At 41.8% G+C, this 17,661-nt stretch overlaps 1 pseudogene; it reads left to right on the forward strand.

Moving 5' to 3' along the window:
* Positions 1-14,668: 14,668 nt before the first annotated feature.
* Hint1-ps4 (histidine triad nucleotide binding protein 1, pseudogene 4) overlaps positions 14,669-17,661 on the forward strand; it is a 28,402-nt pseudogene continuing 25,409 nt past the window's right edge.

Here is a 17,661-nt window from a genome sequence, read left to right on the forward strand (position 1 = left end):
TGAATATACCCTACAGGCTTGCCTGCAGACATATCTTAAGGATATCTCTCTGTGATTTCCATTTGTGTCAAGTTGACAAAAACAAAAAACAAAAAACAAAAAACCTAGCCTGATCAAGGAGGGTAGTCAGAGGGAGGTAGTCAGATTGGGATAGCAATGTGAACTGTTCCAAAGACAAGCACAGTTAGCACAAGTCATTATCCCGCCATTCCTCCTGGGGTTTTGCTGGGTGAAAAGCAAGAGCAGAGTGCTGATTTCGCTGGGAAGCTCAGAGGGCAGGTGTTAATCACAGTGTGCTACAGTCATTGGGTGTAACTAGTCTCGGACATTAATGCTGACCATGTGAGTTAACAACTCAGTAGGTTTGCAATTGTCTGGGGTTGAGCAAGAAGTGCTGAGCAGTAAGTGTAATCCACAATCCATAAAATTACGCCTGGTGGAGAAAACGCAGTTCAAGGGCATTTAAAACAGTTAGGCAAGAGTAAAACTGACGCTCGGTTACATTTTCCGGGTGGCGTATTGGGTTTACCCTGTGGAAGTGACCCCTGGAAAGGTTAATATCAAAGCGTTAGTGGAGGCTGAGTCTCAGGATGTGATTGGGTCTTGGCAAAGTGTGCGGAGGTCTTTCTACTCAGCGTCTGCTGTGGGTTTGTGCTTCACTGCAGAAGATACCATGCAACCAGTCTCCTGAGCCGTCAGCTCCTCTTGAAGAAAAGTTGGCTGTCCTTGTTTTCTGTCCTTATTTTTCCCATTCCCTCAAGCCCCTCTCTTAAAGTCTACTGCAGGAGCGAAGTTGTACCATTGAGAAAAGCTCAAATCTTAACACACAGGGAGAAGCAGAGACTACATCATAATACATCTGTAGCTCATATACACCCCATGGCCCTGCAAGTGACAGCCTTGTGACTGGTGATGTAGCCCCAGAGTTCTTACTGTTACAGGTCTACTACCCTGGACCTCACTGTTCACCCCAACTTCTCCCTGTTTGGAAGGCTCAGAATATGATTATTTTTCTTAAGTTGACCTGAAATTTGTTATTTTGCAACTTCCATTGGTAGTTATAGATGAGGTCTTATGGTGCCACAAGAAACAAATCTAACTACCTCTTTACGAAACCCCTCTGAAAAAGCTAACCCATGCCTCCCCCAATGAACTGAACCCAGGTTCTATAGAACCTAAGTTCACAGAACTTGAGAGGCTCTCCGTAAAAAATTGACACAAAATTCTAAAACAAACTTAACCTCAAAGTTAAGATCTGACAAAGAAAATAAATCAAACATTTTTTTAAAAGCTGACAACCCAAGCATCACACAATCTAAAACAATAATAATCACTTTATCAATGAGTGATCCGGAATGTGTCTTTATTACTTCCTTATTTCTTACATCCTTTGGTTCAAAATGTTCATTTGGAAATGATTTGTTACTATGTTTTTCTAAAAAAAGAAAAAAGAAAAAATTCACTCTGTTGAAAATTGTGTTTACTTATTGACTTGCGTGTTTGGGGAGTGATCACTGCATGTATGTACCACAGCACACACGTGGAGTTCAGAGGACACATTTTAGGAGTCGGTTCTCTCCTTCGAACACAAAGCCAGCAGGCTTGGCGACAGGTGCTTTTATAACCTCTAGGCTATCTTACTATCTCTCCATCTTCTCTTTATCATCCAAAGTCATCTTTTACTTTTTAAATTTAAATATTATTTTTCAACTGTATGAGTTGAAAAGGTATTATCAATAAATTATTATTAGGAGTTTTATGAAATTTGGGGAAGCTTTTTTAAGTGATTTTGTTGTTGTTTGTTTGTTTGGGTTTTTGTTTTGTTTTTAATGAACTTTAAGATTTGGAAGAATTTTCTGTAGAAAACTGTTTAGTCCTTAACATTTCACATGTTGTTTGTCTGTGTTACTGTAAACCTCAGATGTCAAGTATTATGTGGCACTTCTGTACACACAGCCCTAGCCTTTGGTCTTCAAGACATGATCTGTGTTGGAAGAGACAGCACAGTCAGGGAGAGAAATATTCCTGGAAGCCATTTTTACCCCAGGATAGCTAGACATCCTTAGCTGTACAACAGTGAACGCAAGCTGCACTCAAACTAAAATGTCCCTAACTTATGTTCCATTTAGCTGGAATTGACCACACCTAGGACCACACTAATATTCCCTGACACATGAAGGAAACTGAGCTGGTGGGGAAAGAAACAGTGGTTTAAACCAATCCCCATGACAATGATGTTCTTCTGCAAATCTCCAAATCAATGGCCATGTCTACTACACACTGGCAGCCTTGTTCCTTGATGAAGACAAGATCTGCTGTGTAAATGAGAGTCTCACAACCTCGAACTTCACTAGCCTTTGCCTGTGAGGCCTCAGAAGGAAACTCCTTCTCTTACACTGTCAGGCTCTGGTTTCCCTGAAGATAGGATTTGGGGCCAGGAGGAGTTAGAAAGCCTCAGCCCTGAATGGGCTCAGGAGGCCACCCACTTGCCCTGTGGTGGCTGTGGTTTTGGATTTGGTGCAATAAGCATTTACTGGAAATCTGAACTAATAGCTTTTTTTCTCTCTCTCTTATACTCTTCTCATCTAATTTCTTTCTTTATCCTTCTTGCTTAATTCAACCTTCTATCTTTTGTTGTGTTGCTTCTATCGAGTTCAGTTCTTTGTGAGCATAGCTTAGAATCTTGGCTTTCCCACTAACCAGCTGTGTGAGTTTGGGCAAACGATTTGCAGGGGGCTGCAGTTCCTGAATTTATCAAATCAGATTTATAAGCATTCCCATTAAAGTCATTATGAGGAACTGATGAAATAATACAGCGGAGCTCAAACCTTTAGAAACAAATTATTATTATTATTATTATTATCATTATCATTATCATTATTATTATGCAAATACTTAAACTTTTATTGTTCAGAAATAAAAATTTGCAAATAATATAACCTATAAGTACATATAGTAAAAATTCATCACACTGACTCTTCATATGATTTAAAGCAGATTTAAAAGGAAAAGCATTATAATAAAATAGTTTATAAATGCTCAGGGGCAGCTACACAAGATGCTATAAGGAAGTGGTCTGGGGTTTGCACCCACATTATTTTCCAATTACAAGACGGGACCAACTACAGATGAAAACAGCATTATATTAGCAGCCAAAGTGATACAGAGGAAAATATGAAGTACAGATTTTGCTCAGTTTATATAATATTTGCTTCCTGGCTAAGCTATGTGTATATAAATGCAAAGCATAATTCATATTTACTTCTGGTACCTAGAATGTAACTCAGTCGCTAAAATGCTTGCTTAGGGTACCCACAGGCAAGGCTAGGTTTAATCCTTAATACAGCACAGAATGGGTAATGTGGTGAATGCCTGAAATTCCAACTTTCAGGAAGTAGAATGCAGGGATCCGAAGGTCAGGGTCATCTCCAGGCCCATATTGAGTTAGAGGCCTTCCTGGGCTCTCTAAGACCTTGTCTCAGAAGAAGGAAACGTGAGCCTGTTCAGAGATGCACCATGGATGTCAGTCTTAGAGCTCTCAACGTGCTTATTGTATAAAAAAATGTATGTTTGTGTTGTGGGTGGGGTAGTATTCCTGGGCTGACAGATACTAGTATCCCTCATTGTTGGGGTCCAAAAGAGCTAGCATAATCTGAAAGTTTCTCGGTCTTTCTAACATGTTGTCAAAACCCCCTAAAACAAAGAAGGTAGAAGACTTGGGACAAAGCACCCAAGATTCAGTGGCCTGTTACTCCGTGCATTCTGCAGCACAAACTCTGATGAATTTCTTAGAAACACTAGGGAAAACGAGGAGGACGCTGCAGAATGTACTAAAACTTTGGCCAAGAGAATGAAGGAAGCCAAAGACAAATGCCAGGAACAGATTGCCAAGAGATGTACGTAGGCTGTCCTTGCTGAGAGAGCTGCTACTTCTAAGTTCGGTAAAAAATAAGACTGGAAGAGTAACAAATAAGTGATCAGACCTTGAGAAAACACTAAGAAAATAAAGAGGGTGGGCAAAAACTAGGAGGCTGAAGGGAAGAGGAAGAGAAGAAAAGAGGAAGAGAAGAGAACACTGAAGCCAGTAGCCCCTTAAAGAGCTAGGATCACAAGTAAGGGTTTAGGAAGCTCAGTGAAGTTTAAGGAACGTAGAGCTCCCATGTCCTCTCTGAGTAAGCATGTCGACTGCTAGCTCACAGACGTGATCACTAGCAAGAAAATTATCCACACCTAATAGCTAAGGGGTTTCCATAGAAACCTGAAGCTCAATCAATGAGACAACTTTGATCTTCCTGAGCATCTGGTCTGAGTCTGTCTAGCCCCCTCATCACAGGAATCACCCCATTTGCTTACAGAACTTGGTTTGCACACCTGAGATTCCAAGAGTGTCAGAAGTTCTGTCAGGAAATTGGATACAAATGCTAATTTTTTAATTTATGGAATACCACCCTATCAATGCTAGTAATGTTCTATTTTCATTTTATTATACTTTTAAGATTTATTTTATCTTTTATGTATGTATATGTCTGTCTGGATCTAGGAGCACATGAGTGCAGGCAGCCAATGGAGACAAGGCAAGGACTTGAACTCCTAGAGCTAGAGTTATAGGTGATAAATTGTGAACTGTTCATCATGAACTAAATTTGGGTCCTCTACAAGAACAGCAAGTACTCTTAACTGCTGAGCCATCCCCTCAGTCCCTTAATGTGTTGGTTGGGGTTTGGTTGTTTTGGTTTTTGTCAACTTGACACAAGTTAGAGTCACTTATAAAGAAGTAACCTCAAATGAGAAAATGTCCACATCAAATTGGCCTAAAGGCAACTTTGTGGGGCATTTTGTTGATTAATGATTGATGTGAAGGGGATTAGCCCACTGTGAGTGGTGCCATCCCTAGGTAAGTGATCCTAGAAGGCAAGCTGAGCAAGCCACAAAGAACAAGTCAGCAGGCAACATTCCTCCCTAGCTCATGTGCCAGTTCCTGCCTCTAGGTTTCTCCTGGAATTCCAGCTTTGATTTTGCTGATTGACTGTGACATGGGCATGTGAGTAGGGCATGAGAAATCCTTTCCTCCCCAAGTTTCTTTTGGTCATAATGTTTTATTACAGTTATAGAAAGCAACTAGGACCTTCAGTTTTTTATACAACAACAACAGCAATAGCTTCACATATTCTCAGGAAGGATGATCATTTAATTAGGTATACCAAATACATTTTTTAATTAATACATAGCAATAGTTTTATTGAAGTGTAACCTGCCACAAGACATAGGGCATCTGTTTCCAAATCACTGAAAGGTAAGTCAATGGGAACAACAAATATCGGTGAGAGATTAAATTAACTTATTGATAGATGGCAATTTCATCATACCCAAATAAATTCAAGGCAGCTGTAAAAAGGCAATAATCTTGCTTGTGTTTAAGATGTCATTGAAAATAAAAGTAATATCGGTCTCTACAGGATTTGCTTTGTGTTTATTGGGAAACCAGAAAGGGGGTAGCCGGTGGCAAGAAGAACACACTGGGCCACCAGAATTCTTGCAAATACTCAGGTACCTCTGAGAAGAGCCAGTGCCGGTGGAAGATTCCAGATTCTAAGAAACTATTTCCCTTAAGAATCGCTACAAGATTTTGAGCTTGGGCCTGGGGCGAGAAAAGAGCCCTAGAAAGAGAAGATAATCACCTAGGTCATTCTGGAATGCACTTCAATGTGCCTTCCAGCGGCCCAGTGCAGTTTAGTGTAGCCTTTGACGCTCCTGCTATCAGCCAGCTCACTGGAGCGATGGATGTTAACCCCTTTATCCTCATCATTCTCCTCTGATTCCTTTTAGAACAGAGACCTGAGGATATTTCAAAAGATAAAGTTTCAATGGGCAAAGGGTTTTGAAGAACATCCAGATGAACCGGTGAAAAGTTCTCAGGTTCTTTGCAGTTATAGAAGTGGCAGCGGTGTCTTGAAGCAGTTAATAGGGAGGAAAAGGGAACTGGTTCGTCTCAGGGTTTACACCTCGTTACTGCTTAGCATTAGGCTCACTATGAATACAAGAACAACAAATATCTCCTCAGTGCAAGCTCGAAAGCTGCATGTCAGATCCTCATAGGAGTGCAAAGCGAGCTTTAAACTCTTGTTTCATAGATGAGAGGAGCTCAGCTGCTGGAGGCTAACTGCTTTGGCAACGCAGAGGCTCACAGGCAAAAGAAGTGGCTGGGGGGGGGGGACGTATTTAGCTCAGTGGTAGAGCGCTTGCCTAGCAAGCTCAAGGCCCTGGGTTGGTCCTCAGCTCTGAAAGAAAAAGACAAAATAATAATAAAATTAATTAATTAATTATTAAAAAAAAGAAGTGGCTGAATCGAGGTGGGAATAGAAAGCACCTAACAACAGAGCCCCTTCTAAATTCTCTCTCTCTCTCTCTCTCTCTCTCTCTCTCTCTCTCTCTCTCTCTCTCTGTGTGTGTGTGTGTCTCTGTCTCTGTTTCTCTCTCTTCCCCCCTTCTCTCTACTTCCGCCCCCGCCCCCGCCCTGCCCCAGACCCCGCCCCCGCCCCCGCCCCACACCCCTCCTCTCCTTTCTCTACCACCCTCCCTCCCAGGTTAAAATTATCATTAAATTAGTTCTCCTGTTTTCTAACGTAGTATCTAAGTCTTTGAGTCTTTGAGTGATTAAACACATGTTCAAAAATATAAATAAAACTCAGAAGCAAAAGAAAGTTTGATTAATTTGACTATAAAAAATGAATACAGATTTGCAGGTTAAGAAACAGCATTCAAAGAATATTGAAAGGTAATCAGAACTAAGGCGGGGTATTTGCAGTATACGCCACAGGCAGAGGAACAGTCTACTTATTACAAAAGGAACTCAGAAATTTTTACTGGAATTTTAATAAAAAATGTAAAGACATGAATAGTACCCCAAAACACACACAATTAAAAAAAAACTCAACATACAAAAAAGTTTCAAACTGCTAATCATTAAGAGGTAAATGTAAAGTAACCCACTACTTTAGCTATGCTGCTCCCCCAGAAACATCCTTCTACACACTCTAAAAACGCTCAGCCAAGGATCTAGGCAACTATGGTTTAGTTAAGTTGATATGAAAAGAAAAAAGCCATTACTCTACTTATCCCTCTATCTCTCACTCTGTCCATCAGTCTATCTCTCTGTATGTCTGTCTATCCATCTGTCTGTCCATCCATCCATCCATCCATCCATGACGATGACTTCATCTGATGCTTCTGGTTACACTCAACTCTGCACTGTTCTCCCTTGCCTTCCGCCTTTCCTTACCAGCAACATTTTTCTTCCACACTGGGAGATCTGGATTTCATTAGCAAAATACACACACACACACACACACACACACACACACATATATATATATATATATATATATTTCAATTTCGGAATATACAGAGAGTTTCAGATTCCACAGAGGTCCATACCTTGTGAAGAACACATTTAATTTGCTGACTTAAATAAAGTGTCTGTGTAGAATTGTCTCACTTTAATCTAGCAACATTCAGTAAAAATAGTATCTCCCAAAATTGCTTGAACTTCTTCTCTCATTTTCAAATATATATGCATATGCATATATATACACACATACATACACACACATACATATATACATACGTATGTCATAGAGTAAGGTTACTATTATTGCTTATCTTCACATACTGGTCAATGCTAACTTTTAAAGTTAAGTTTGGGGTTACACTAAATACAATAAGAACTGGGGCCATATACTTAATCTGATAACTCAGAAAAGGATCACCCCCTCATTCTGATACCCTACTCCCATTCCTCATTCTCTACAACTCCCTTCCTCCCCATTCAGTAACTGTCCCCAGTAATTCTAATTTATCTTTTTTATTTCTTTTATGTAAATGAGAGGGTATTGCTATATTTTTCTTCTTTTTCATGTATGACATTGTACTATTGGCCACCTTGAACTTTACTTTTTCTTTTCATGGAACAGCATATACTAGACACCTATGCTTCTCTTTTAACACTGATGCAGTGTACTACTAAATGACCGTGCTATGGCTTATTCCACAAGGGCCTTATCTATGAGCATTAAAGTTCTTTCTAATATTTGGTATTTGCAACAGGCGCTGAAATACTGAATCATCCTTTACATATGTGTTTGTATATAATTGATGGTCACCTCCAGTGTGTGTGTGTATGTATGTATATATGTTTCCATATCTTTACATATGTGTACAATGGGACCAGTGGGCACCAGGAGCAACCGATCTGGAGCAATAGTCGGGTCAAGGTATGTCCAAACCCTGGAAATATAATCCTGAGATCAGCAGGAGTAGGATCGCTCTCCACTGCCCTGGGCCTGTATGTCCTGGCACATAAAGCCCATTGCTCCCTTTTTGCCTCACCGGAGGTGATCACATAGCTGGTAGTCAGATTAAATTTCCTTTCTCTTATAAGCTCACAACCAGCAGCACCTGGAATTCCTCCTCATGCAAAAGTTAGAAATTCCCAGCACCCTGGCCCTGGGCAATGATGTATACTCACCCAGATAACATCTACTTATCCCTAAAGGTTTAAATCACCTTTGTTCCCCACCCTGCCAATAAAGTGAACCAGTTCTCCAAAGCTGTTTCTGGGTGTGTGCCCTTTGCATGCACACTCACTGCTGGCTGAGATCCTGCACAGCACCCACCCATGCCTGTCTAAGCTTCCCTCCCTCCTGTCCAGCTTGGTGTAAAACAGGCCTGGCTACCCTAAGGGAGAAGCAGACATGGGCCAGCACAGATACACCACACACACACACACACACACACACACACACACACACACACACACACACACATTCACGCACATCTCATGTTCAAATTATACTTAGTCAACCATGGCCAAATTACATTTCCAAATAGTGTACCAGGTTAAGGTCTTAAGGTTTCATCAGCATCATAGGAAAATGGGTATTTCTCCACAGCCTTGCCCATAGAACATGCTGTTGGACACCAGGTTTTATATGTTCCTTGCTATTAAGGGGTTGTGGTTCTATGTATCCTCCATGTACAGGGCTCTATCTCTGTCTCTCTCAGTCTCTCTTTCACACACATACACCTACATGCTCTACTGGCTACTGTTCGGCCATATGCATGGAATGACAGTCATGCCACTTCAGGCTGGGTTTGTGTATCCCAAACCTATTTGATGATACAAGCCTGAAATCAAACTGGTATGTACGTGTGTGCTTGTGTATGGTTGAAAAATATTATTGGAATAGTTTACAGAACACATTTTGAGGGATTTCATCTCTTTTAGGTCATTTTCAATATTTAAAATCATGCTGACTGGCTTGTACCCTTACAAACATTTGATTTCCTTATGACCAAATCTTAGAAGTGCAATTGTTGTTCAAAGACCACTGAGGTTTTCGTGTTCCTGGATACTCAATAGTGAATGTGTGGCCATGACGAAACTACTTATTAACATGAAATGAAAGGAATGAAAGGAAAGAACTATGGCTAGAGACATTGCCTTCGGATGCTGAGAGATTACCGAAAGAGAGAGTACCACCTGTTGTATGTTTTGTCAGGGGTGGTACAGAACAGGGTGTGTTCATCTTCATGAAGATGTTTATTAAAAGAACATTTCAATGTGGGGCTAGGCTAGAAACTTTTCTTTCTTAGAATTTTCAATGAGAGAGTTCAGTACTCATACAGTTAAGTGATAGTTGTATAGTAATGGTAGAATTCACTGTCTTACTAAAAGTATTTCATTCGCCCAACTTTAACTTTTCCCTAAAGCTTAGAAACACTAGATTCCTTTAGATCAAAGAATTCCTAGGATTAATCAAAGTTATTGTTTGCTAATCTTTCAGTTTGGGGACCAGAAGACTGTAAGAACTGGATCAACTTGGGCTGGCAATGTCCTCCCTCTTGCCACGGACATCCATGTTTCCCAACTGCTGGCATCACCAGAGGTGATGGAGGAGGAGCTGTGACAGTCTCTGGAACCTCCATAATCACTGGATAACTTTCATGGAGAACAAAGGGACTCTTAGTTGACCTGGGACTATGTCAATCTCTGAAGAAACCTGGAGACCTCAGCTAGTATTTCATCAAAACTTCCTAGAAGTTGGAAACCATAACATGATGTTAAGTCTCTGGACCATAATTCTATATGGAACCTGACACCAGACTGGGATTCAAATCAAAGTGGCATTTGTTGGCTACTGGGAGAGGATGGGGCAGTAGCTTAGTGTAAGCATATCACCTAACAGATACAAGCTTTCCTTGGATGTTTCCACTATACTAACTTATTAACCAGCACTGGATCCTTGGGCAAACCACTCTACCTCTCTGGGACTCCTGCAAATCCCAGGTCTTGAATTATTTTATGTGCGTGCCTAGATTTTGACCAAAAAAAATCAAAATTATTGCAGGGAAATGAAACATTTAATTTGTAATCTCTCGGGTTGCTCAGAGCATATCAGTAAGCTGGACAGCTGCATGGATAATTTAAGTTTCTCTCTGAGAGAGTGCGTCAGATGCCAAGTAGCTTACATTCTGACCTTCCAACCTGCCAAGTTCCCACTGGCCTCGGGGCATTTGCGCTCATTGCTGCTTGCCAGGAGACGCTTCCTTTCGACATGCAGCTATCTCTTTCCTTTGTCAAATATTTTCCTTATACATATGTATGAAGTAATTGTGATAATTTGATACAATCGTGCAGTGTGTAGTGATCAAACCAAGATAATTAAGATTTTCATCTTACACATTCAACAATTTTAAGATAACACAATCGAGGGCATTTATGTGGTATTTTTAATATATGCATATGTAAGTGTTTCTCATATCTTCCATCCCAGCTGAGATCTCTCAAAAGAGGATGACATTCACTCTCAAGCTCAGCGCATTGTCCCGTCATATTTTTTCATAAAATTTGAAATAATTAAACATATATATATATATATATATATATATATATATATATATATATATATGTTGTTGACTTCTTTCTCTCCATAAAACACAAGCTCCAGAAGACACGGGTCTGTGGTCCAGCTTGAACTATGCCTAGAACATCACCCTGGACTTAAATAGCTTGAGGAACGAAGTACCAGTGGGGCCATGTATGTGTAACCTTCAAGTCGGAAGAAAAACAATTTTTGAAAAAGTGACAGGCATCAAGGAAGTGAGCAGAGGCGGGGCCACAGAGTCTGGGAGTGAGACTGTGATTGGAAACCCCTGAAGCATTTCAAATATGCACACATCTGAAGAGCAAACCACTCAGGAGCACCCACGGATGACCTATTACTAGTAATCATTCCTTGGACACGTCCAATATGGCTGATTCCCACATCCCAGTGTAATGCAACTTCATAAGGTTATAAAAAGGAACCTTAAAAACAAGGGACCTCCCTGTGGGCTCCATGATAGGGCTTCAGAGAATCTGTGAATCCTTGAAGTGAAAGAGAAACTTTCTGATAAAGGCTGGTGTGTGCATGTGTGCTTGTGGGGCAGAGGGCCCAACTACTTTAACATGTTCTCCAGGGGGTCCTAGAACCTCCAGATTTAAGATTCATTGATCTTTCTTTTATCTTTCCCAGAACAACCTGCTTTTCCAAGCACCTCACCCTGGGCTATCTTAATCACAACATGATTTTGTGAATTGTATTCTCTTTGTTAGGCAGACAGGAACGGAAAACAGTCACTTTTTGGAGGAAAAAAAAAAGATTAATTAGCAAGTGACAACTAGGATAAATCACATGCCCAAGAGTTAAGTCACATGACCCTCAGGTGGCAAGACCCATGCTCCTTTAATTGCAACAGCTGAAATATCCACATAAGACTATTGCCTTGACTATTTTTTCCACATAGAACATAATTTTAAAACTCTCGGCTTATTTTTAATTTATAGTCATTGGAAAAAAATAAGTGGCTAGCCCAATCATTTATATGCCCTGGCAAAAGCAATACATCTATATAAAAGCACAGTGATATATTTCTGGTGCTGTTTTAATGTGCTGTTCCTTGCCCTGTATGTTCTGATTCATTGGAGAGTGGCAATCACGTCGACAGGCGCTGTTCTTCAGTTCCCATCAGCGACAACTAAAGGCCAATTCAAGGTTGAGGTGGGGTCATGAATCTAACACAGTCACTGATAGAACAATTTCCCTTCCACATAGCATTGTCAGTGGGACACACGGGGAATAGACAAGAAGGAGTGGCTGTATGAATCTCTATCTCTTGCTTTCCCTTTTGTTTCCCATCCAATGTCTGTGGTGTGTACCGAGGTAGTGCCATTAGGGAATAGAGCCAGCCCGTGGAAAATTGATAAGGGGCAGAATTTCTAACACCTCCAGGATTGGAGGGAGGGTGTCCCTCTGTGCAAACAAGTCATCTAACAATGTATTACAGGGGGTTCAAGAGCACAGAAACAGGAGAGGCAGAAATAGAGACCTGATGGTTTGGACACAAGAGAGGACTGAGTTTTACAGAGAAAATGTTTTCATTTCAGAGACTCCGAGGGTTAATTAAAATCACCAGCTCACCATTCTTCCATTTCCCAGGTAGTATATGCCTGAGTGAAGATGCTGTGGGAGCTGCTTTCTGAGCTGGGCTGCTCTCAAGGTTGACCGAGTCTCTCTGCTCTCTCAATCAGCCCAGAGGAAGTGATGAGTTTAATTTAAAACAAAGTCAGAAGACAGGATATGTCAGGCAATGCTTCCAGAGGCAGCATCAACTTTTGTGACCAAACTTCGAGATTTTCTGAGATGGAGAGACCTGGAAAGTGATGTCTGATTTGGTTGCAGTCAGGTTTCCTTAGCCTGTTCTCATGACAAGAAACCATATCTTGGTGTCATCCCATAGGCGTTGACAACATTTCATGATGATTTTAAACCTGGAATTCAAAGAAGGCACCAAGGGGCTAAAAAGTCCCTCAGGACATTTATGGACGTGGAGCTGTGGTGTAAACCAAGGACTGTGTGAGTCTGCAGGCCACAGTCTCAGTCACTAGACACAAAGGGTCCAGCATAGGACTGCCACAGCAGGTTAGTCATCACACGCCCTCCAACCCCGGTGGCAAGCCTCATTCCCAATAGGAGAGTGCTTTGCTCTAATGGAATCAGAGGCTTGCAAAGCATTATAAAAATGTTCGAGTGTGTAAAACATTGTTCATAATTATTGGAAACAGGCAAAGATGGGGGTAGCTCCAGCGACTGTGAAATAGCTAAGAGGTTTGCATTTCTTGTAACAAAGAGAGTGGGTCTTTGTTATGATCAAGGGATCATAATAAACACTAATTAAACCCTGTTAATAAGATCACATATGTATCACCATAAATACTCCACCCCCTCCCTCCCTCCCTCCTTCCCTCCCTCTGTCCTTTACTCCTTCCTTTTCCTTCTACATCTCATCTTTTCTTTTACTTCCTTCCTTGTTTCTACAGTGCCGGGGATGAAAATAAGGGTCCTGCGTATATTTGCCTTCTTTCTTTTTAAAAGAGAAAAAACAGAAATGAGCATACCACGGTTACAGAGCAATTTAGAACTTCTGAAAAATTAAAGAAAGAAATGGATTACCCATCGTTCTCTCATGCTGCCCAAGATATGAGGAAAGAAGGGAGGGAGGGAGGGAGGGAGGGAGGGAGGGAGGGAGGGAGGGAGGGAGGGAGGGAGGGAGGAAAAGAAAATTCAAAAGAGTAAGCGTCCTTAAAGCGATCGATCCTCAGGTACGCAGTGGAGTACTGGGAGATGATTGTGGGATACATGTGATTCTGTTTCATGCCTTTCGAGCATGCAACTTTTGTTGGTTGTTTAACAGTGATCTGACTTGCATCATTTTGGAACCTCATTTTTAGAACTTAACATTTTATGCTAGTATTTCCCCATTTTGTTATAGTCTCAATAAATTTAATTTTAATGTCTGTTTAACGTACCAACAAGTAAGTATTCCAGTGTTTATCTAACAATTCCTCTGTTGTTAGACATTAACTGGGTTTTAGGGTTTTTGTTATTACAAATAATGAATGACCAGTGATTCCTAGAAGTACCATGAGCATGTCAAAGGCATGAAAACACTGAACCTTCTAAAGAAATATAGCCATGCTGCTCTCTAAGAGAGAGGAGGATGTCTGCATTGCCGATGGTGACTAAGGGACCAAGGCTCATTGATTGGGAGTCCAGACATGATTCCCAGCCTCAGTGCCATCTACCTGGTGGGCTGCTTGATCCTTTACAAGGATGGTTAGTAGCATTCCTAGTTTGCCCTCTAGAATCCCATCACAGCCACAGCTGGGACAATGTCATCTGCTTCCAGATGTTGTGGGGGCAAAATTATAGCTAACAGAGATTCGCTATGTCAGAGGAACTTTTACATGTTTCTGAGTTCTGCCACATACCAGTATACCGTGGTACACCATGGTAGACAGTCTGCTTCATCTCCCTGCTGGCTAGTCCTCACCCCCCCTCATCCCCCAATCCAACACAAGCTAGAGTCATCAGAGAAGGCAGAATCTCAATGGAGAAGACGCCTCTGTATGATTGGCCTGTAAGCAAAGCTATGGGATATTTTCTTGATTAATGATCCATGTAGGAGGGGTCAAGCCTACTGTGAGAGGTGCTATCCCTGGGCTGGCAGCCCAGAGCTGTATAAGAGAGCAACCTAAGCGAGCCCGCAGTCCCCGCGCGCTCCGGCGGTTCCTCTCCCCACCGTGGCCGCGGCGCGGGAAGGACAGAGACCGGCCGCGATGGCTGAAGAGATTGCCAAGGGTCAAGTGGCCCACCCCGGTGGTGACACGATCTTCGGCAAGATCATCCGCAAAGAAATCCCGGCTAAGATCATTTTCGAGGACGATCGGTGTCTTGCTTTTCATGACATTTCCCTCAAGCACCAACACACTTTCTGGTGATATCCAAGAAGCACATATCCCAGATTTCTGTGGCAGATGATGATGATGAAAGTCTTCTAGGACATTTAATGATTGTTGGCAAGAAATGTGCTGTGGATCTGGGCCTGAAGCAGGGGTATCGGATGGTGGTGAATGAAGGTGCAGATGGGGGGCAGTCATGTTCACCTCCACGTCCTTGGAGGTCAGCAGATGAACTGGCCTCCTGGTTAAGCAGGTTGGGGATAAGTATCCTTCTCTAGGTAGTTGGCAAGCTCCAGTAATTTCAATGGCACACATAGTTTTGCCTGTGTTTGGAGAAATTGAAGAGATCATTTAAAATTCTGTGCCTAATAAAAGACATTGTTACAGAGAGAGAGAGAGAGAGAGAGAGAGAGAGAGAGAGAGAGAGAGAGAGAGCGAGCAACCTAAGCAGTTTGGGAAGAGCAAGTCAGCAAGCAGCATTCCTCCATGGTGTTTGCTTCAGTTCCCACCTCCAGGTTTCAGCCTTGAGTTCCTGCTCTGACTTCTCTCAGTTATGGACAGTGATGTGGAAGTGACAAATAAAAACAACAACAGCAGCAGCAGCAACAACAACAACAACAACTCATTCCTCCCCTAGTAGTTTTTAGTCAATCAAGGTGTTTTATCACCGCAATAGAAATCCTAACTGCGTCATGATTTAATAATAAACTGGCCACATGGCACTCGGAGGATTAGTTGTGAGAAGCAAACGAGATGTTGAGTGGAAGGCGGCATGTGGGAAGAGATTACTTTCTTTGCAATGGAGATATTAGAAAGCAGCAGAACTTGGCAGCTTTGGCCGAGTTTTTCTGGCGTTAGTCAAGGAGAGAAGGAAGAGGTTGTGGAATCTCCCTCTGTGACTCAGGAAAGCTGCCGAGGCCAGGCATGCATTAGAGCTGTATGGAAGCCTGAAGTAGCCGTTGCATGAATCGGTGAAGGCGAGGCCTGGATTACCTTGGAGACCCTCAGATGTTGGAGATGCCACGGGATACCTGCTGCCAGAGAACTACTTGCTGGGGTTAGAACATGGTTCTGGTTCAGTTGCTTCTTCACCAGCTTTCTGTTTTCAATGGTTCCCTTCACGGTCTGAGCTTGGCTGTCCTGAAACTCAATCTGCACCTCAGACTCAGAGATGCAGCTGCCTCTGACTCCAGTGCTAGAGTGGAAGGTGTGCACCGCCACACCCGACACCACTTCCTTATCTCATGTTACATCAGGATTCTCTTCAAACTATCCATCTCCTTGAACACAAGACTTAGCTCCATTCCACTTCCTGCTGCCCCCTTTTACCTCAAATTGTACATTTTGTATTTTTCCTTGGTCAGCATTTTAATATGGATCTGTGTAAGAGTCACCACTAATAACCACAAGACAGAGTTAATATTAAGCTGTTTTGAGATTTCCTCTGTCAAAGCAATTAATCCAAAATTCTTCAGTTTAGCCTCAGGCAGATTTTTCAAACAAGGACAAAGAGCAGCCACATTCTTAGCCAAAATATCACAAGAATGGTCTCCAGACCATATACAAATATTCTTCTCTGAAATCTCTTGAGCCAGGCTTCCACAGTTCAAATCACCCTCAGCACCACTGCCTTCTGTGTTCCTACTATTATGGCCTGTTAAGCCGCACTTACAGTATTCAACTGCTTTTCTAATCAAAAGTAGCAAAGTCCATATTCCTTTAAACAAAAGCATGGTCAGACCCATCACAACAATGCCCCACTCCTGGTACTAACTTCTGCTAAGTGTTTTATTTCTGTGAAGAGACATGACCATGGCAATTCTTATAAGACAAAAAGTTTAATTGGATCTAGCTTACAGTTCAGAGGTTTAGTCCATTATCAGCATGATGGGAAGCATGGTGGCATGTAGATAAATATGGTGCTGAAGAAGATGAGTGTTCTTTATCTTGATCTATGGGCAACATCAAAAGACTGAACCGTTAGGCCTGGCTTGAGTTTCTAAGACCTCAAACCCCATACCCTAGTGACATGCTTCCTCTAACAAGGCCACATCTCCCAATAATGCCACACACTGTGGGCCCATTTGAGACATTTTTATTCAAACCACCACCGTGGCAATGGTTCTAGCAACTCTAAGGTGCCCTAGCCTTTATATATGAATGATCTGGTAAACCAAAGTCATCATCCATTTATTCAGTTAGTATTGAGGGAATCATGACTGCATTTTCCTAGGCAGTAAGGGGATGTCACTGGGCAGAAAACCATCCTTGTAGAGTTTACATGGAAATGGGGAGGAACAGTAAATTATATTTGCTTAGTAAGTTATATATGTTAGAAAAAGGGAGTTTAAGGGGTTGTAGGGGCTAAACTTCAGTAAGCTATCTCAGGAAGTTTATGGTAAAAGTGACTTCAAGATGTACTATTTCCATGTGGGCACTACAGAAAGCAATCCAAAAAACAGGTGCAAAGGGTTTGAAAAAAGAGTGTACCTGAAACGTCTGAGGAATGAACAGACACTATGTCTGAAAGAGGAGGGGGAAGAATGGAGCAGTGGGTGAGGGACTTGGCTGCTGCCCCAGTGAGAAGAGCTTTGTAAAGACTCTACTTCTACTTCGAATGAGATAAGAAGGCATCAGACATAATCGTTCCGCTCATTTTAAAGTGATTTTTAATGACAGGACACATGAGGGTGTGTGTTGGTTTGAATGAGAACTCCTCAACCCTACCTCAGTAGGCTCCTGGGTTTGAACACTTGGTCCCCAGTTGGTAGAACTGTATGAGAGGACTTGGGAGGTATGGTCTTGTTGGAAGAGGTACATCA

The sequence above is a fragment of the Rattus norvegicus genome, chromosome 3 (genome assembly GCF_036323735.1).
Source record: "Rattus norvegicus strain BN/NHsdMcwi chromosome 3, GRCr8, whole genome shotgun sequence".
Lineage (NCBI taxonomy): Eukaryota > Metazoa > Chordata > Mammalia > Rodentia > Muridae > Rattus > Rattus norvegicus.